Here is a 22,813-nt window from a genome sequence, read left to right as displayed (position 1 = left end):
ATCAAAATTGGTTCAGCGGTTGAATCGTTAAATCGTACAGACTGAGCTATTTTCGCGTTTACAGTATTATGAATGTTTGTACATTTTTGGTTGTTTCAAATTGAAAACAGTATCTTATGTATTAAGTTGGAGAGCAGTTTACTTACGGTGTTTCTCCTCTCGTTCACTTATTCTGCGAGTTATTGGGGGAGGTTGATGTCGAAAGAAATTTTCTTTCACATGTGTTTATATGCTTTTGGTTGTTTTAGATTTGTTTTAAAATTGTAGGCAATTTCCTTACGGTGATTCTCCCTCGTATTCACATGTTCTGCAAACCATTGCCTCCTTCCTCTTCTTTAGCCGAGGCTGACGTCGAAAGAAACTTATTTACACGCATATAAGTGTATATATGTAACAGAAACATCCCGAGTAAATTGCACACCACCTTTATAAACAAAATACTGTTTTTAATCTAAAACAACCAAAAACGTACATCCATATTTGCAGAATGACCACAGAAGATGCCTTGTAAATAAAAGCAAAATGAATTTGGTGTAAAGTTCTCTTTAACTGAATACAGGTAGCTTAAGAGGGAGAACTCAGTAATAATACATTTTTTTTAGATTCAATAATGCTCTTTGACACTAGATGTAGAAACATAAATTTTACTTTCCTTATTTTCAATGATAGTATTGACATTATTTTTCCGAGAACTGCTTCCTATTCTCACAAACAGTATCTTGGCCAATGAGTTCGTTACATGGAAAATTAATAATCCAGGCGAAAACTAAAGTACTTCATTTTCTCTCCAGTTTTTTCCAAGTTTGAGGTATAGTTGTTTTTCTACATCGTCTTTCTGTTCTTGTTTCATCCTGTTCAGAGATTAAACTGTTGATCTGTTTGCAACTTTGCTAAAGCTGTATCCACATTTCCGTTACGGCAAAAAGCACTTTGAAAGGTCGTCAGAATCGCAATTGAGGTGAGTTTTCGTTCTCACACCAATTGCCCTTTTGCCTACTACGTATTTGTTAAAATCAATCCTTTTCAGATCACTGGTCCCATTTACAGGCTTCAGATTTTCATATAGTTCCTTGTAATCAAATATTTGCGAATCTTTCCCCAAAATGCTTGTTTCAATCACATCACCATGACCTTCATGGGATAAATATTCCTGAAATTTTTCCAGGTTTCTTTTCTACTCGGCCAAAACACGGTCGACAGGTAAAAAAGAGTGTCCCCGAATTGTAAAGCGGAGAACTACATCATTCACATGCCCTGGAGATTCTCTTCTAAATAAAAATGTCGAAAATCAATGACATAAACTCATCCACACTCTGCTATAGTCTTTATCTTAACAGAACAATGTTTTCGCATTTGATTTCTGTATCTCTAACAGACAGAATGAAAAAAAGAACCATATGCCAAAAAATGCTGTAACTGATAACGGATACTAATTGGTTATTGTTGCTCAGTTATAAGGCTTCACTTCAGTCTACCAGTCTTACATTGTAGCCAACAAAATGAAATAAGTTAACAGGTTTTACGCACTTTGATTCGTTCATCCCAGACGAAAAAACGCTGTTTGATACATCTGCTATTTTTCAAAGCCCGTTTTAGAGGCTTTAAGAGGCGTTTTGACTGGGTATAGTTATAGGGGTGTATAGAGCCAACTAGAAAGTATCTGCTTTCATATCAAACACAATATCGTCAACCACTGGACATTAAGCGTTTTGAACACTTGCTCCTCGGTATGAATAAGACTTTCTTAAGCATTGTGCGAAAAGGTGTGCACAATTCGGCAGGTTTCCTTTTCAGCAGGCTTTCAGCAGAAGTTAGAAAATTGATAGATAAATCTCCAGTATTAAAATCAAAGTTGACAGGTTTCCTTGTGGCACACACTTTCTATTCCTTACAGGAATTCCTCGCGGTAGTTGCGAACTTCTCTCTGCAATCTGTTGTTTATTCGTATATAGGGGAAAGTTCCTAAAATAATAGAAGCGTGTAAAATGACATATCTCGTGTTTATTGTTACTGCCAAAGTGGCAGCACTTTATGGCACAGAAACATGTTCTTGTGTTGGCGACACTGTTACACCAGAAATATTTCGAGGCCGTTTGCTTGGACGCTTATGTGTTATGTGAAGAAATCCTGCACATCAGGTATTAGAGGCTGTGATAATTGTTCCGCCGTGGTATGCTTCGATCATTTGGTCTATAATACTTTTTACGCAGAAAGTGAGTAAACGCGTCTTCTGCGAACATTTCAGGCATGTTTCTGGGTACGTAGGGTCAATGTGTACAGAGAATTCTGTTACTGTGGGTGAAGTGACATACTGTGAATGTGGTAAAAAAAACGTAGGTACGTCATTTTATCCACAATCACAGTTTATGGTTCCCGTCTTTCCATTTGTTTCTGTTCGGGATAATACAAGGTGATAGGAAATTCCTTTTGTAGACTCATATGGCTTGTAGAGGGGAGTGAGTACATAATATTTTGACTAGGAACTATGTCAGGAAACGTCATCCAACGTCGCAACGGAGCGTCAACGCTATACACGGAGGCTCCTCTAAATGTTTGTATATATAGTGTGATTCTGTGATGATGTTACAGACTTTCTAGGATGATGGAGAACGATAAATGCATCAGTTTGAGATAACTGTCCCCCTACCGGGAACGAATGAGTCGAAAGTTATAAGCGCTAACCGTTCTGACACCTCTGACAGCGGAATACATGTACTGGTACTGTTGTTGCAAGATTGTAGCGTAGGCAACTTTCTGAGGTGGTAGTATGGACCAAAACAAGGAAAAATTATGTAATAAACATGGGCTCTAAAATGCACACGTGAGGAGCTATGAGCACGTGTTCATCTTCGCCACTGGGAAACCTGCGGAACATTTATTGAACAAGTGCTCAAACATAAAGTATGCATTTTATAGCCCGTCTTAACTAGACATTTTTTCTTGGTTTGGTCCATACTACCTATTCTGAAAGTTGCCTATCCTGTAATCTTAGCGACAACAGTTGCAGTACACGTATTCCACTGTTGGAGGTATAAATACAATTTTCGCTTATAACTTCCGACTCGTTCGTTTCGGTACATGGGCGTCAACCTCAAATTGATATATTTATCTTTCTCTGTCATCTTAGAAAGTTGGTAACATCATCACGGAATCACCCTGTATATACACACGTTTACAACCGCCGGCGCCAGTAACTTTGACGCTCCGTAGCGTCGTCGTATGACGTTTCCGGTCATGGACTCGTATTCAAAATGTTGTGTACTCAGTCCCCTCTGCAAGTAATTTACGAACACACTCTATAAGACATAGTTCGTTGTCATTACTATTGTCATTACATCAGTAATAATGATTGGAAATTGTATGAGAATCGGTAACCGCCAGTCTTGGGATCCAGAGAGCATGCAGTAGGCTAGTCATGCTGTTAATAACAAGCAAATGTGCTGGCAGTATGCCTCAACAATGTTAGGTTTTTCTCAGTCTAGTTTAAAAAGGCGAGCGCAAGGCAACAGTAAGCAAGCTGCAGGATGTTTACGTCGGTTCGATCAAACGCTTCCAGCAGAACTAAAAACTGCGTTATTACAGCACATTAAAGAATTTCAATCCCGGCAATTTGGACTTACATTGAATAACGTAAGGAAATTGTCATTTAAGTTAGTCAAGAGGAATGAAATTGGCAATCGATTAAGGAAGCAGACATTGATGGCAGGTAAATATCTATTAAATTTAATAAAACAAATAATAAACATTTAATAGCCTACATGTAATTCGACAAAATACACTTCTGTGACGTTTACATTTGACGTTTGCAAATAAAAATAAGTATCATAGATGATTTAAAGAGTATGTCATTTTGCCCAGCTTCTCTCATGTCATGACACTGTGTAAGCTTTCTGATAATATACTGTAATAATCATATAAAGTATAATAAAGTTTTCTTTCATGAATCAATGTGTAATTAATGGTTTTTAGTGCTGACTTACAAAAAACAAAGCTTATAATTCAAAAAATGTGCCAACAGTAAAATTTTTCCCTAATGGTAAGCCATTTTAGGAAACCTCCTCCTACTTTCTATTTCTTTAGTGTTTTATTAATTCTTTAATCTTTTTTGTGAACTTTCCGCTCAGTATTCTGTAAACTATGTACTGACCCGTGCAAAGTCCAAGCATGTTTGGCCCGCGTTGCTTAGCGGGATATCGGTAACATATATCAATAAAAGCAGTGGATCTGAAACTGAAAGCTTTGATAGTCCCAAAATTATATGACCCCAATCAGACTCAAACCTCTTCCCCGTTTGTTGAGACTGGAGGACAACCTTCTGCTTCCCAGTCTCCAGATATGAAGTTAAGATTGTTCACCTTTTTCCTTAATCCCATTATGTTCCGATTGGCGCAACAGTACTGCATGGTCCACACAGTCAAATGCTTTTGTTAAAACGAAAAAACTACCTACTATCCTCCGCGTATCTCCTAGCCCTACATGAAGCGTGAAGCCCTTCCTAAGAGAGACAACAAATTACGTACAGTGGGATGTGCAACTACTCTCCTGTACACTGCTTTCTTTTGTAAGCAATGGTAACAAAGAAACGGGGTAGTAACTGTCAGCGTTATTTCCTTCAACCTTATTACAAAATGTTTTTTCTAATGACTATTTCAGTCTATCAGGAACTTGACAACACCTGAAACATTAGTTCCACAGGTGACTGAGTACCGAAGCAATGTATGATGCACCGATCTTCGTAATCTACTCTTTTATAACAAATAAGTGATACAGTTTCATCTTTGTTTGCTACGTGTAGCTGCAAATGATGTACTGCCTTCAAATACAAGCTTTTAGAGATTCTGCATTTCTGTGCCACTAAAATTTTTAATGACAGGAAATGATTCGTAAAGATTTTAAAGAACTCTGGTGGATCAGTAGCAGTTTCATTCTCTCACAAGAGAAGTGTATTGCGTTGAGCACCCGCGTTCTGCCCTGATACCTCTTTCATAGTTGACCAAATCGTTTTCATGCTTTCTTGTAAAAATCTGTTACCGAACTCTGAGTGTTCTTCATACGATCTCTTCATACGTTCTCTAAGTCTAAAAACAATTTTAACATCACTTTCAACGTACTACAATTCCATGCAGAGTGCGGTCTATATAAACACAAGCTATCTGTAATGAACCAGAAAACAACAACTCCCGGTTTCTCCTACGTGACGTACTAATGCCACCAGTTACCCATATCGGTTGCCTGTTGCTACGAAATATGTGTCTACACTTATTTGATGAGCAATAGCTACTAGAGAAAGTGATAGAGATTTGAAGAAAAGTATTATATTTGTGAAATTTAAAATTTTCCTGGCGAACTAAATATTCAAAAATATTTCGGGCTTGCAGCCGGTCGTCGTTAGCTTCCATTGTGGATGAAAGCTAACGACAACCGGCTGCAAGCCCAAAATCATTTTTAATAGTATTATATTTGTTGTTCAGGTCGACTGCAACGCAGACTTCGTGCGAAGTTTGCCATTGGAGATTGCATTTAAATATCTGCATTGCAAGTGCACTCACATCTCTTAGGTCTTTTGCTTTCTAATTTGGTATACGAATTGCTTTATTTCATTTATGGTTAGTTATTATGATGAGTTATTACTATCGGGTCACACTTCCTAGAAAGCAAGATCTGGGATAACAATGTCACCATCCGGCAAGTCACTGCAAACGGACACTAACACACACAACTGCAGAGCAACGCGTCACCTACCTCTGTGACGAAGTCACTAGTCTGGAAAATTTATGAACTGGATTAGCGAAATCGTCGAAAACCGTACGCCATTTGAACAGCAGAACAGTCTATTGTCGTAGAGACTGGTAAGGGCGCCAGAGCCATTTGCGATTAAAAGTACACTTAAACAGATCCCGACGTCTAAAAACAATTTTAACGTCACTTTCAGTAAAGTACACTTCTATGCAGAGTATGGTGTATATGAATACAAGCTGTCTGTAATGAACCAGAAAACAAGAGGAATAAACAAAAATATTCTGTGATAGTAAGTGGGTATACGAAAGGAAGCAACAGCAAGATATTACATCATATAAACGAACGGCGCATAAGCTAAAATTCTGTCTATAAACACGACTCGACTTACACTCACGAGTTTCAGATAACTGCTCGCGTTGGAGAGTTGGGGCAACTGGATGGACAGATAGATACTACATATTCGAAAGCCTCTTTCTTGCTGCAATATATTTACTTTCCAGACGTGTTTCGCCGTTTTAGGGCGCCTGCAGTAAATTGTTTTAACAATACACGGCTTCGTTTTTACCTATAAGCTAAGAAAAATCTTCTTACAGCAAAAGCATGACGCCGCATGTACTATAAATCTAAAGTTATTGCCACATCTCCCATGAAGTGTTTACATCCTTCACCTTCTCTCAACTTTCTGTGAGGTAGGAAAAAGAAAAAAAATAGATTTTATGAATTTTGGAAATAGAAGTCGATGTGCAGTTCCTAACCTATGACCAGATGAGGCGAAACGCAGATCTGTCTGACAAGTAACAGTAAGCAACAATTTGCTTTTGTAGCAACTGTGAACTGTTTCAAAAACAAAAATGTACATTATTCCAAAAAAGAAATCTACTGAACATGCCTTCAGAAAAGAGAAAAAACGCTTCTGAAAATTAAATATACTGTAGCGAGAAAAAGGCGTTTGAACATATAGAGCGAATATTTATTAACTTGCAGAAAACGGCCACACCGACGAACTTAAGACACGAGAATATTGAACGACATTGCTAGTAATTGCCTGCGCCGTTGCGAATAGCAAAGACCGTCTGGAAAATTCAAACGGTTTTCTGCGCGGCGGGTAGCAGCTATTTACGCGCATCTCTTTTGTTATTTGCGCGGCGGTGCGGCGGGGAGTGAACTGGTAGCAAGCCACTTGGTGGGCCACACCTGCGCAGTCGGCCCCTGGGCTGTCTCGACCCTCCCCCCTCCCACAAGACACGGGAAGCGCGTTAGCGCCAGCGCGTGTGATTCGTGGCTCACCTGTCGCTTCGCAGCGCCGGAAATCAGAGGGCAGCGAATCAGAGCCACCTACGAGCGCCGCCGGCAATCGATTTCCGCGCGCGCGCTTTCTGCGCATGTCCGGCGTGGGCCGCCAGAGGGTATTAGTGCGGAGCGCGCGGCCTGCCGCGCACCAGTTGAGCTCGAGGCCTCGAACTGGTTGGACGCTTGCTGAGGTGAAGACGTCGCCAGCCGACTACCCCAGGCAGCAGCGCCCCCTGACAGCCCCGCAGCCCAGTGAACGGGTAAGCACTTCTCTTCCACACATCCGAAACTTATGCTACATAATTCCCTTTACCGCGGTACTGCTTATGATTAGAAAATTTAGTTTGACGCTTTTTAGGGATGTAATATTGCATCATCAGGCGTAACCATAATATGACTTTCAATCTGCAGTGTAACGTTGGAATTGTGGTCGAATGATTTTACTGTCGTTAGTTGTGGGTTCGCGGACAAAACGAATAAGCGCTAACACATTGTTACTATCCCGGTTCCCTCTAAACTCTTCAAGTGTTTGCTGTCAGTCACTGGGAAAGAAAACGAACAGGAGCTAACACCGCAGTTCGATTTTTGTATTACAAGAAGTAAACAGTAAGAAAATTCGATGTATGTTGCGTAATACTCATAATTATGATTGACGTCTTCACATGCAAAGTTCTCAGCCCCTGATGTTATCACAGTGAAGCATGTCAGAGTTGAAACATTGAGTTGTTCCTATTTAAGTCTATCACTTAATCTGATATACGAATCGTGTTGTCTTTTTAACAAGCGCGAAACTTTCATACTCAGTTTGTGTTGTTTCATCACGAGTAGCTTCACATCTGCTTTATGTAAATATGTAATTTATAAAATGAATTAGTTTGAAACTAGATTCGTGTTTATATCCATCATTCACAGAGTTCTCGTGATTATTTTAAATGAAATTCTGAGCATTAGTCTTGTTTCCATAATTGTAAATGCATTGTCCTCAAAGAGCATTCTTAAGTTTAGAAGGTAAATTTTAACGCTGTGGCATACACATGTACTGGAAAGATGATCAACACAAACAGTTTTTGATTGAAGGTAAGTAGCTTTTATCGCTGAAATCTACGACGCTATGAATGCTTGTATTGCGTAACACTGTGTTCATCAATAATTCAAGAAGCGTGGTTTTAATCTGTGTGTTTTATTTTGATAATCAGTGTGTCTGTAGAATATTTCTTAACTTTTTTCTGCTTGTCACACTATACGCAACAAAAATCTTTGAATTAAGAGAGGCGAGAACACATCGCCACTTGGCCAGCCTCACTTGTGATTCAAACTTGATGAACTTTTGCTTACTGTACCTCATTTTCGGGTAGTAACGCGCTTAAGTCAGAATGTACAGGTTTTGGTGATTGAGAATTTAAGTTAGATAATCGGTTATTTCATTGGCCTACACAAATTGGTTTCTTTTATGATCTCTTCTGCAAGAGTACATGTTTCTTTCCTCTCTTAAAGTAACTTTGTGTTGCGAGATTCGAGTTTATTCAATTTTCAATTTATTAGAATGACAATTTAACTGTATGTCGTTGGCAAATATTGAATATGGTTTCTTGTAAAATTGACACTTTTATTGAGTGTTTTCAATATGGGTGGAAGGTGCTCTTTAAACCTAACTGAAGTCAAATATAAATCGTTTCAGTTATTGTTTGGAAAATTTTCACAAGACTTTGGAAAATAAGGAAACCAACAAAGTATGAAAATTAATAATTATACCTCCAGCAGTTGTAAAGTAAAAGCCTATTTTTCACAAATGAAGTGGGAACGAAATTAGCTGTATTACTGACCATATTTTTAGAGAACTGTATTTTATTTATTAAGGAAGTTACAAAAAATAGAAATTTTTACCATTTATGCAGATGTTTCCTTGTCAATGTCAAGGGCAATTTTGTGCCTTACTATACATGCAAATGATATAATTCCTGAATTTTTCGAGACTTCCTAATCTTAGTCTTAATTCTTGTTAACTATACTATTTTCGTTTCTGTCATTGAGTGTTCGTTGTTATAAGAGCTGAAAATGTAATTTAAGGTTAACTTAAGAGTACATAATTTAAAAATCGTGTATAAAATGTGGTATCCAGACACATTATAAAAGTGTTTGTATGTATACATGGAACATATCTCTTCCAAAACCAATTTCAACCAAACATGGTATATGTATCAGTTACTGTCTGGAAAGAATCATTCTAGAAGTGGGAACCACCTATCTATCAAAGGGGAGGCAGTGAAAAACAAGTATATCCCATGATGCACGAATATTGCAGCATCATGCATGACTTTCAGTTATTACTTCTTTACTACTAACTCCATTCACCAAAAAGAGCATAAACAGTACCCACATAGATCACTGGATCTACCTGCAAAATTATACCTCTGTACAGCAGTTAAGGAGATATGATGTCATAAACATTGAGCTGTATGAAAATAAAATTTCAGGGTGAAATTCACCAGAGATACATGTGAAATATGTTAAATATATTTGGCAAATGTGTTCACAAGCAAATCCTTGCATAAATAGCTCATTGTAAGCCCCTGGAACGATTACAACAAAATTTGGTACACATATTAGTTACACTACGGAAAGAAAAACTATGGGGTTAAGAACCACCAACCTATGGTTAGGGTAAGGGTGGCAATGTGGAGAGAGAGGGGGGGAAGAGGAGATGAACAGACAAAGACAGGGGGAAGAAGGAGATAGGCAAAGATAGTGGGAGTAGGAGATCGATAGATGGTGGGAGGAGGGTTAGACAAAGATAGTGGGAGTAGGAGATCGATAGAGAGGGGGAGGAGGGGATGGACATAGAGAAAGATGAGAGGAGGAGATTAACAAAGAAAGGAGGAGATGGACAAAAGAAAGGAGGAGATGGACAGAGACAGGGGGAGGAAGGGGTAGGTAGAAAGAGGGAGGGGGAAGAGATGAACAGAGAGAAATGAAGAGGAAATGGACAGAGAAAAGGAAGAGAGGAGGATGCACAGAGAGACAGAGGATAGGAGGAGATGAACAAAGAAAGGAAAGAGGAGGAGATGAACAGGAAGAGAGGGAGGAGGAGATGGACAGAGAGAGGGGATGGATAGAGGGAGAGTCAGGTTATGGACAAAGAGAGGGGGAGGGGGAGGCGCACAAAGGGGGTTGAGGGAGATGTACAGGGGGGAGGAGTAGATGGGCTGAGAGAGGAGGGAAAACCAGATAGGACAGAGACAGAGGTTGGATGAGATGGACAGAGAGAGGGGCAGAAGTAGATGGAAAGAGAGTTGGGGTGGGCATTTCTAGGAGCTGGACAGAGAGAGGGGAAAGAGAAGATGGACAGAGAGGGGTTGAAGAAGGTGATGGACAGAGAGTGGGGAGGAGGAGATGGACTAATAGAACATTGGGCACTCAGATAATACCAAGGTAAAAAGTATTAATTACGCTATGTCAGCCTAATACATGATTAACAAAAATGAAGGATATTAGGAAAAATTAATACTAATTTTTAAGACAATATATTTTAATTCACTTCTAAATAATACTAATATTACACCATTTTAGACTACTGAATTTGATTTGCACAAATTATACAATCGATACTGATGTAAGTGGACATCTAAATTAAGTACTATTCAGAATGTATAGCCCACTCAGTTGGAAGAATTAACTGGTTTTGATTTGAGAACATCTACCTGTCTCTCAAAAGTTCAACTGTTCTTGGCCACTTCTCGCCTTTAGGTATTTTTCTTTGATTTGTTAGTTTACTTATTTCCTATTGTATCTTCAATTTAGTTTTCATTTATAGTTTAACTTTCTTCCTTTCATTCTGTCTTCTCTTTATTCCATGTTTATCCTTTTCTACCATGACATTTAAGCAACTTACAGATTATATTAAATGCTGTATATGGTATCTTATGAAAATTGTATGTTTTATCACTGTAATAACGTTCTTGTTGTCCTTACATCTGTTTAATACTCAATGAGTTTATGTATTTAATGTAATATCGTTTTCATTAAGAGACTGAAGCCTGTGTGGTAACTGAAGATAGTATGCAAATGAACAAATAAAGAATCAGTTCAGAATTACCCATTATATTATGATATCTGGAGCAGATGAACTGGAAAATCTCAGTTACTATGAATTATTTGGTGACTGTACTCTCTGAGAATTTTTTTACAATTCTGCTTGATTATTGTAAAAATTAATAACATTTTGTTGCAATCTTTAACCAAACTTAGTTTCACAAACCATTTGAGACAAGAGAATTCCCGCAATCTGCAATCTGCACTGTTTGCTGATGATGCTGTGGGGTACAGAAAGGTGTCGTCACTGAGTGACTGCAGGAGCATACAAGATGACTTAGAGAAAATTTCTAGTTGGCATCATGAATGACAGCTTACTCTAAATGCAGAAAAATGTAATCTAATGCAGATGATGACGAGAAACAATTCCATAGTGTTCGAATATGCAGTATTGACATAGTCACATCAGTTAAATATCTACACCTAAATCTGCAAACTGATATCAAATGGAACAAGCACATAAGGATGGTAGCAGGCAAGGCAAATGGTTGACTTTGGTATTGGAAGACATCAAAACAATTCAGGGATGGGCTGCTAGATTTGCTACTAGTAGGTGACATCAACACATGCTTATTATAAAGACTGCTTCATGAACTCCAGGGGGAATCCCAGGAAGGAAGATGACATTCTTTTTGGAAAATGCTGTTGAGGACATTTAGAGACCCAGCATTTGAAGCTGACTGCAGAACTGTTCTACTTCTGCCAATGAAGAATTTGCATAATAACCACAAAGAGAAATTAGGGTTCATACAGAGGCCTACAGACAGTCATTCTTCCCCTCACATTATTTGCAAGAGGAGCAGAAAAGGAAATGACTGGAAGTGGTATTATGTACCGTCCAACATGCACCATGACTTGAGTAGAATATATGTAGATGTGGAAAAATACTTTCTCATCACTACATATGTTTCAGTCATGTCATCACTCTGTGAGCCAATGAGGTATGTTTTCAAAGAAGTTTCACAATATGGTCTTAAATTTACAATAGTTTTCATTATCTTTGTGGAGATGACTGCCATCAAGAAGTAAAAGTCCATCTGTTCAGCTTGAAGAGAAGATGAAGAGATAGACACAGTATATGAGAATACTGAATGGGTAAATCACTATGGAAAGGAAGATCAAAATCTAGTAATCATAGGGGATTGGAATGTGGTTGTAGGAAAGAGGTCAAAGAGGGTTACAGGAGAATATGGGCTTGTTAGCAGGAGTGATAGAGGACATAGCAGTAGTAAATACTTGGTTCAAAAATCACAAGAGAAGGAGATACACTTGGAAACAAGAAGAGGCAGAAAGATTTCAGTTAGATTACCTCATAGTCAGGCAGAGATTCCGAAATCAGGTAAGTTAAAAAAAAGATGAGTCAGGAAAAATCAAAGTGCAAAGAAGTGAGATACAGAAATACTAAGGAACAGAGAAATATGAAGTTCTCTGTAGATACTACGATAATGAATAGCACAGTAGGCAGTTCAGTTGAGGAGGAATGTACATCTCTAAAAATATCGCAGCGTTTGAAAACAACATAGGTGCAAGAAAGTTAACTGTGAGGAAACCATGAGTAACAAAACAAATACTTTAGCTAATTGATGAGAAAAAGACATAAAGAAATTTTCATAGAAATTCAGGAACACAGAGATATGTCACTCAGGAATGAAATAAATATTAATTGCTGTATGAAAAATGTGAAGAAATAGAAAAAGAAATGACTGTCAGAAGAACTGATTCAGCACACAGAAAAGTCAAAACAACCTTTGGTGAGATTAAAAGCAAGGGCAGTAACATTAAGAGTGCAGTGGAAATTGCACTGTTTCATGTAGAGGACGAGCGGATGGGTGGAAAGACTACACTACAGGCCTTTATGAAGTAAATAACTTGTCTGAAAACGTGATAGAAGAAGAAACATGAGTCAGTAGAGAAGACATAAGGGATTACGTATTGGAATTTAAAAGAAATTTGGACGACTTAAGATCAAATAAGGCAGAAAGGTATAGATAACATTCCATCAGAATTACTAAAATCATTGGGCGAAACAGCAACGAAACGACTGTCCACTTTCGTATGTAGAATGTATGAGTGTGGCCACATACTATCTGACTTTTGGAAAAATATCATCCACACAATTCCAAAGACTGCAATAACTGACAAGTGCGACAATTACCGCACAATCAGCTTAACAGCTCATGCATCCAAGTTGCTGACAAGACTAAGATACAAAAGAATGGAAAAGAAAATTGCGGATTTCTTAGAAGACGAGCGGTTTGGCTTTAAGAAAGCTAAAGGCTCTGGAAAGACAGTTCTGACATTGTGACTGATAATGGAAGCGAGACTGAAGAAAAATCAAGACACATTCATAGGATTTGTCAACATGTAAAAAGTGTTCAACAATGTAAAATGTGGCAAGGTGTTCGGAATTCTCAGAGATATAGGGGTAAGCTATAGGGAAAAATTGGTAATATTTGATGTGTAGAAGTACCAAAAGGGAACAATAAAAGTGGAAGTATGAAGTTCTTGGATTATAAAGGGCTTAAAATTGGCTGTAGTCTTTCGTTGATGACAAAGCTATTCTCAGTGAAAGTTAAGAAGAATTACAGGCTCTGTTGATTGGAATGAACAATTTAATGACTACAGAATATGGATTGAGAGTAAATCAAACAAAGACGAAAATTACGAGAAGCATCAGAGATGAGAATCCTTAGAAATTAAACGTCAGAACTGGTAATCACAATGTAGAGAAATTATGGGATTCAGGTACCTAGGTAGGAAAATTAACCCTTGACCCACAGAGCAAGGAGGACACATAAACCAGACTGGCAGCGGAAAAAAAAGGCATTCCTGGCTAAGAAAAGGCTAATATTATCAAAAATTAGTGTTAATTTGGGGAAGAAATTACTGAGAATGTATGTTTCGAGCATAGTATTGTATGTTAGTGAAACATGGATTGTGGAAAACCTGGAACTGGTGTGAATCGAAGCATTTGAGATGTGACACTACAGAAGATTATTGAAAATTAGGTGGACTGAAAGTGAAGAAACGAGGGGGGCTGCAGAATCGGTGGGGAAAGAAATATATGGAAAACACTGACAAGAAGAAGGGATACAGTGGTAAGATATCTGTCAAGACAGCAGGGAATAACTTCCATGGAAGTAGAGGAAGACTGAGATTGGAATGTTTTTGTTGTTGTGGTCTTCAGTCCAGAGACTGGTTTGATGCAGCTTCCATGATACTCTGTTTTGTGCAAGCTTCTTCATCTCCCAATACCTACTTCAACCTATGTCCTTCTGAATCTGCTTAGTGTATTCATCTCTTGGTCTTCCTTTACGATTTTTACCCTCCGCACTGCCCTCCAGTACCAAATTGGTGGTCATTTGATGCCTCAGAAAATGTCCTACTAACCGATCCCATGTTCTACTTAAGTTGTATCACTAATTTATCTTCTCCCCAATTCTGTTCAGTACCTCATCATAACTTATGAGGAGGTATGAAGTACGAAAGCTTCTATTCTCTTTTTGTCTAAACTATTTATCAGCCGTGTTTCACATCCATACATGGCTACACTCCATACAAATACTTTCAGAAAAGACATCCTGACACTTCAATCTATGCTTGATGTTAACAAATTTCTCCTCTTCAGAAACGCTTTCCTTTCCATTGCTAGTCAACATTTTATGCCCTCTCTACTTCGACCATCATCAGTTATTTTGCTCCCAAAATAGCAAAACTCGTCTACTACTTTAAGTGTCTCATTTCCTAACCTAATTCCCTCAGCATCACCTGATTTAATTCGACTACATTCCATTGTCCTCGTTTTGCTTTTGTTGCTGTTCATCTTATATCCTCGTTTCAAGACACTGTCCCTTCTGCTCAACAGCTCTTCCAGGTCCTTTGCTGTCTCGGGCAGAATTACAATGTCATTGGGAAACATCAAAGTTTTTATTTCTTCTCCATGGATTTTAATACCTACTCCGAATTTCTCTTCTAAGATATGTTGTAGGGTCAGTATTGCCTCACGTTCCAACATTTCTGTGGGATCCAAACTGATCTTCTCCAAGGTTGGTTTCTACCAGCTTTTCCATTTGTCTGTAAAGAATTCGTATTAGTATTTTTTGCAGCCATGACTCATTAAAGTGATAGTTCGGTAATTTTGACATCTGTCAGCACCTGATTTCTTTGGAATTGGAATTATTATATTCTTCTTGAAGTCTGATGGTATTTCGCCTGTCTCATACATCTTGCTCACCACTTGGTAGAGTTTTGTCAGGTCTGGCTCTCCCAAGGCTATCAGTAGTTCTAATGGAATGTTGTCTACTCCCAGGGCCTTGTTTAGACTTCGGTCTTTCAGTGCTCTGTCAAACTCTGCATGCAGTATCATATCTCCCATTTCATCTTCACCTACATCATCTTCCATTTCCATAATATTGTCCTCAAGTACATCGCCTTGTATAGATCCTCTATATACTCCTTCCACCTTTCTGCTTTCCCTTCTTTGCTTAGAACTTGGTTTCCATCTGTGCTCTTGATATTCGTACAAGTGGTTCTCTTTTCTCTGAAGGTCTCTTTAATTTTTCTGTAGGCAGTGTCTATCTTATCCCTAGTGACATATGCCTCTACATCCTTACACTTTTCCTCTCTCCATGCCTGCTTAGACATTTTGCACTTTCTGACAGTCTCATTTTTGAGACATTTGTGTTCCTTTTTGCCTGCTTCATTTACTGCATTTTTGTATTTTCTCCTTTCATCAATTAAATTCAATATTGCTTATGTTACCCAAGGATTTCCCTCGTCTTTTTACCTAATTGATCCTCTGCTGCATTCACTATTTAATCTCTCAAACCTACCTATTCTTCCTGTACTGTATTTCCTTCCATTGTTCTTGTCAATCGTTCCCTAATGCTCTCCCTGAAACTCTCTATATACATTCAGCAAATAATTCAGGACACAGATTGCAATTTCTACTGTGAGATGAAAAGGTTGTCACAGGAGAGGAACTCATGGTAGGCTACATCAAACCAATCACAAGAATGTACTCTGCTACGCTAGTTGCCACTTTCTGTGTGTAGTGCACGCCTGACTTTTTAGTGGAGTGGTCGAAAAATCCACAATCAAATCGTCACAGAATCGTCTGAGGTTCTCATTCAAATCTACGATGCAGCTCCAAAACAGAAGACCGCAATCGGTTCTGGGAGGGATGCTGTTGCAGTCGTTTTTAACAGAAAACCAATGTAGGAAGTCCGAAACTCAGTATTGCTCTCCCTCTCGTAGGTTTAATCTGTGCAAAACAGTGTCACTGAAGCTACTGTCCTAACAGATCCAGCGGCTCGGGTGGTCACTGTCGTTTCCACTATACCAATGGTCCCTACTGTTCATTGAAAGTGAACTCATTTCCCAATCAAGGTTTCATAATAACAGTAAAAAAAGGTTGAAGGTCAGGCGCTCAAACATGTTAGAACTGCTTTATGAGCAGAGTGTTTTTTGTGTGGTCAGTTGTATGTTCCTACTTCATGAAGTTGTAGTTCAGAAAACCAATGCTTATTCCTATCACAGAGTATCCAAAATAACGGAAAATGTATATTCTGAAGTTTTATAATTGTGTACAAAAATGTAAAAAAAGCATTTACAACACTGAAAATCAAAAACTCCTTACGAATACCTTAAAAATGGTCAAAATCGGGAGAAGGAGCCAAAATTTTGAGTTGTGATGCAATTCTCAGAGATACCTGAGATTAGGACATTTATCCAATTCCCATACATATTTAGCAGTTGTGGATCCTTTCCAAATTTCCTAGCTTGTACACTTGTACACACACACACACACACACAATTATTTTGGCATTTTCTCCACAGATTTGCCGACATGCACATTCGACACAGATGTGTTCACCACTTCCCCCCTTCCACCTCTCTGCCCCCCTTATCCTCCCACCTCCATACGTCTATCTCCTCCTTCCCACTCTCCATCTCCTTCTCCCCTTTCCCTGACGACAACTTCTTGCCCCCCTCCCTCTGTCCATATCCTCCTCCCACCCATTTGTCCATCACCACCTCCCCCTCACCTTTCTCCACTTTTTTCCTGCATCCCTCCCTCTCACTGTAGATATCCTTCTCCTACTCCCCTTTTCTGTACTCACTTTGCCGAACTATCTATCAATCTCCTCCACCCCCTCTCTCTGTCCATCTCTTCCTCTTCCATATCTCTGTCCAGCTCTCATTCTCCCCTGTTTCGCTATATATCTCCTTCTTCCCACATCTCTCTGCTCAGTTGTGTCAATCTGCAGGTATTACCCCTGAAAGGCATGCCGAGGCTACCCACACAACATGCCTCCTCCTCTTCCTCTCTCTCTCTGTCTTCTCCTTTGCGAACTTCCTGTCTATTAGCCTAAGTTTCGATGATGACAGTGTAGCTTTGTTGAAGCCGTTCATACAGTAAAATACTTTTATAGAAATCTTGGCTTGTGAAACTTTCTTCAGTTACAATACATACACAATGAAGCTAGCTTATTGTTAACAAACGCTCTTACACGTAATTGCACATGCAGTCATTGCTATTATTGCTCTCTTTCGTTGAAAAATGAAATTTTCGCTACATTCTTGTAACCGTGGAAAATGCCACAAAAACGAGCAAGTGAGATAGTTGCACAAGGGAGTCTCCTACTGTCTACTGCTGCACCGACAAAAGGCGGCAAGGTAGACTTTTAGTTTTGATGCAAAAGTTAAAATCATGTGGAATATCTTTCGAAATTGGATGAATCTTTTTGAAATAATAAACAGCATTTTGTTAACGTTTTGATCAAAGATAAGTAATTTTATAGAACATCCAAGATTAATGTCAATCATAGTCAGTTACAGGCAAATTAAGAGCAGAATCAGTGATAGTGGTATTAAACAGCCTTTGATCATTTAACATTTCTGGCGATGAGAACCATACATCTCAGTAAATTAATTCAAAATGAAACAGACTGCAACGAATTCATTGGTAATTCACCACGGACAAGATGGCGGACTAGGGCAGACAAGATGGCGGACTACGGTGGACAAGAGGGCGGACTGTGACAGACAAGATGGCATATTGTGGCAGACAAGATGGTTGGCAATGGCAGACTGCGGCAGGTTATGATGTCACAAGATGGCAGACTGTGTCATGAAGGTGCTGCAGGTCACCTGCCACCTGAGTCAGTTGCATTCTGTTCACTGTGATGGGGCATCAGCAGCAGAGATCCGCCAGGCAGAATAAGAAGAAGAAGAACAAGAAGAATACTGCTACATTCAAGAGTAAGTGCTATTATTATTATTATTGCTATTATTAACCTAACCATTTCTTCTCACTGTTTGTTATGTGTTTATGTGTATGTGCACAAGTATTTATATATTTTCCTTCTTTTCAGCAGCTCAGCAGCAGCCTCCTGATGCAGTACAAGCAGCCATGTTGGAGCAGGACACACATCTGTTTGAACATCTATCAGCTGCAAGAGCACTTGTTGAGCCACAGGAATGCACATATGGGCCACCAGATATATCTGATCAGGACACACACCCTTCATCAAATCACAGTGAAGTGGTTTACACTGAAGTGGCAAAAGTCATGCATGGGGTACATCCTAACATCACAGCAGACCTCCCTTTGCCTTTTGAGCCATTCTCCCTCTAAAGCCATCCATAATTTCAAAAATTTTGCTGGTGCCATATTTTATACATGAACTGATCTCTTGATTATGACTCATAAATGTTTGGTAGGTGGCCAAATTATTCGCTCAAATTTTCCATAATGTTCTTGAAACCAATTGTGAATAAGTGTGACCTGGTGACGTGGCACATTGTCATCCATAAAAATTCCATCATTGTTTGGGGACATGAAGTCCATGAATGGTTGCAAATGGTCTGCAAGTAACCGAAGTTAACCATTTCCAGCCACTGATCAGTTCAGGTGGACCATGGAACCCAGTCCATTCCATGAAAACAGAGCCCACACCATTATGGGGCTATCATCAGCTTGCTCAGGTGCTTCGCTGACAACTTGGGTGCTTGGCTTCGTGGGATCTGTGCCACACTCGAACCCTACCATCTGTTCTTACTAACAAATCAGGACTCCTCTGACCAGCCCATATTTTTCCATTAATCCAAGATTCAACCAGTACGGTCAAGAGCTCAGGAGGGACACTGCAGGCAATGTTGTGCTGCTAGCAAAGGCGTTCCTGTCGATCATCTCCTGTTGTAGCCCATTAGCGCCAGATTTCGCAGTATTGTCCCAATGGATATGTTAGTTTTATATCCCACAGCGATTTCTGCAGTTATTTCACATAGTGTTGCTTGTCTGTTAGCACTGACAACTCTATACAAATGCTGCTACTCTTGGTCATTAAGTGAACGCCTTTGGCCACTGCATTGTTCTGTCATGAGAGGTAGTGTCTGAAATCTGGTATTCTCAAACACTGTGGATCTAGGAATATTGAATTCCCTAACAATTTCCAAAATAGAATGCCCCATGCATCTAGCTACAATTACCATTCCATGTCAAAAGTGTGTTAATCCCCGTTACAAGGCCGTATCTACGTCAGAAACCTTTTCACATGAATTGCCTGCATACAAATGACAGTTCTGCCAATGCACTGCCACTTTATACCTTAAGTACATGATACTTCTGCCATCTGTATGTGGGCATATCGCTATCCCTTGACTTCTGTTACCTCAGTGTACTACTGTTTGCCACAAAATGTAATCTGACTGCCTGCGGGTCAATGCATATGAATACAGGTATAAAAGCAGACAGTGAATGCCAAGTAGTAGTGAAAATTGAGAGTGTCAAACATGGTATTAAATAGCAGATTAGTCAAATGGGTCGAAAACAGCCATAAAAGCAGACAGTGAATGCCAAGAAGTAGTGAAAATTGAGAGTGTCAAACGTGGTAATAAATAGCAGATTAGTCAAATGGGTTGTAACAAGCTATGCCATGCACTACCATACATCAATTCTCAGTTTCTACAGAATATGACCTATCTTGATCTCCTCCCCAGGCATCTGCTGCTTTGATTTGAGGCTATCTATCACAGAGATGTATGGGGATGCAGCACTTCTCCATCTATCTAGATCATTCAGTCATTATGAACTTCTGTGATATTGGGGCTATGTTATTTTTGGATGCCATATGTTAAACCTTTATTCAGTGATGTTGTTTGTTGTCAGTATGAGCACAGTTTACATATGAATGATGTAGAGTAGTATATGACTTCATGCATATTTACAGTACCACAGTCAGATACTATTAGACCTATAAGTATTAACTGCATACATACTGATTTCATGGATGGAATACCAAACTTTTTTGTTGCTGCTATATGTCTGCGTGCTACACAGGTTGAATTTATGGCAAATAAACAATTATTTTGAAAATATTGTATCAATGAAAGGAGATGTGCTGCACCTGATGTATGATAAAATAATGTTCCACTACAAAATTGTTTTTATTTATCATTAAAATATGAGTTTTAAATATACTTTGACTAAAGTTCAGTCTTGATCACATCATGTATGTTTTAATAATGTAGGTAACCGGTTTTGGTTCTTTCTACAAAACCATCATCAGACCCATGGCTCCCTTAGGATGGTAGGCGGAGCTCTCCTCGCTGCTACGCAGTTGACTGCGTAGCAGCGAGGAGAGCTCCGCCTACCATCCTAAGGGAGCCATGGGTCTGATGATGGTTTTGTAGAAAGAACCAAAACCGGTTACCTACATTATTAAAACATACATGATGTGATCAAGACTGAACTTTAGTCAAAATATAACAATTAATTGATCACTGCTTTCCAAAAATGTTTACCAAAATTGTGATGAGTTTTAAAGTTTATGAAGAAGCACAGCCATCGTAACTCAATTACTAAAGAAACAAAATACAAAGATTCACTACCAAACTGGTTAAGCTACAATGGCTGCAAAACTTGGTAGATATGCTAATGTATAATAAAGAACTAATTTACACTGAAAAAAATAGTTACAATTTTGACCACAAGTGTAAATTTGGTGCTGTACAACACCTCGTCTGTGTCTCTGGTGCTCATAAAATTGTGTTAGGTTTTGTGAATAATAAAATCAACATGCTGCCTTTCTCACTTGTTTGACCTTTTCTGCCCACTTCCTGTTCCTAATCCATTACATATGGAAACATTTCTATATATCTTTCTTGCATTCACAGTGCCAGATCTGCACCTGGTGACCAAAATTGGAACTAATTCTTTTCCATTGCAAATTGATTCCATACTAATGCACTGCAATAACTATAAACTTTTGATTCCATATACTAATTACAGCCCACACTGGACCTCTGTGAGTAGCTGCCCTTTAATTATAAGCACCTGGTAGCTTCTAGAGCTGGATGAAATGTCTAGCAGAGCAGGATTAAATAATATACACAAACCTTCATCATGAATCAATAACTTAATCTTTGTGGTGAATCAATATGTTAACCTTCACATACAGACAGAAAAACGTGGCTAAGGACTTTAATTTACAATATGTTTTGATTAGATAGCCACAAGCAACTGAGATTTGGATTCTCTCATTCCCAGTGGCTATTGGCTAGACTGGCCTAGGCACACCCATCTCCCATCCCACAAGGACTGGTAAGAGCTCTCTCCTACACTTCTCATTCAGTAACTGTTGTGTGTGTTACTTTTTGATTCTTCAAGACTGCTTCTATGTGCATGCATGTTCATCATCATAATCCTCTAATTCTATGGATCATCATCATTGTTGTCACAGTCTCCTTGCCACATGTATCTCACCACCTCTGCTGCAGTCATCTCGTCATCGCTGTCCCCATCAGTTTCTCCACTGCCGCCACCATCCTCGCCACCTTCAACTGTTGTCATCCTCATATCACCCATGATACCAAATGCTGTCATACTTCATCATTTCGATGACACTTCATTGCCAGTAATTGTCATCTGTTAACTGTGCCCTGTTCCGTTATCCCAGTATGGACACTCCTGCTACATCTATCTTCGATACCATCCCATCCCCTGCTCCCACTGTCACTAAATGGAGCACTTCCCCCAATCCTCCAACCTATGTCCATACTCTCCTACTCACAGTCTCACTTCCATCTACAATTACTTCCTTTGTCTACCCTACCATCCCCTCGACCTCATCCCTGCCTTTACCTGTTCTGCACTTCTAGCTTATCCCACATCTGCCACTTCTGATATTTCACTGCCAGCAAGCATAACATCATGCTGTGCTACCATGACAACACGAAAAGTCTCAATATGTGTCACCCAGTCAATGAGCTGCCGCACCACCGCAAGGTAATTGGAAGGGCCTGCACCACAAGATGTTTCCTGATCTACAGTTCCCCAACTCCCCCTCCATCCCACTATCTCAGAGAAACCACAGAAGAGCCTTAACAGAGACACCACTACTAGCACTGTTAACAAAAACTGCAAACCAGTCCCATTCCCATTTAACACATGAACCCCGCTACCCCTTCACACTGCCCTCACCTCTGCCATGCATATTCTTCCTTGCCTATTTATATCTTCATCTTATCCCATCCAGACTCAAATTCCATAATGCCAAACCCTCACTTGAAATCAAGAAGTGTTTCCCAAACCTTCTTGTTGCAAAAACCACACCTCACAAAGATTCACATTTTACTAAATCCATAAACTTCCACACAGACCTGCAGTGTCTGCAGTGATACCAACCCTATC

The 22,813-nt window shown here is 39.2% G+C and overlaps 1 protein-coding gene across 1 annotated transcript in view; it reads left to right on the top strand.

Moving 5' to 3' along the window:
• The first annotated feature begins 7,185 nt into the window (after positions 1-7,185).
• Positions 7,186-22,813, top strand: part of LOC124598582 (mucin-6-like) — a 332,175-nt gene continuing 316,547 nt past the window's right edge. The window contains exon 1 of the mRNA XM_047136011.1: positions 7,186-7,289. The gene's annotated coding sequence lies outside the window, so the exon portion shown is untranslated. The remainder of the gene's footprint in view (positions 7,290-22,813) is intronic.

The sequence above is a fragment of the Schistocerca americana genome, chromosome 1 (assembly GCF_021461395.2).
Source record: "Schistocerca americana isolate TAMUIC-IGC-003095 chromosome 1, iqSchAmer2.1, whole genome shotgun sequence".
NCBI lineage: Eukaryota > Metazoa > Arthropoda > Insecta > Orthoptera > Acrididae > Schistocerca > Schistocerca americana.
Note: the sequence above shows the minus strand (reverse complement) of the source record. Positions and strands in the feature narration are given on the sequence as shown.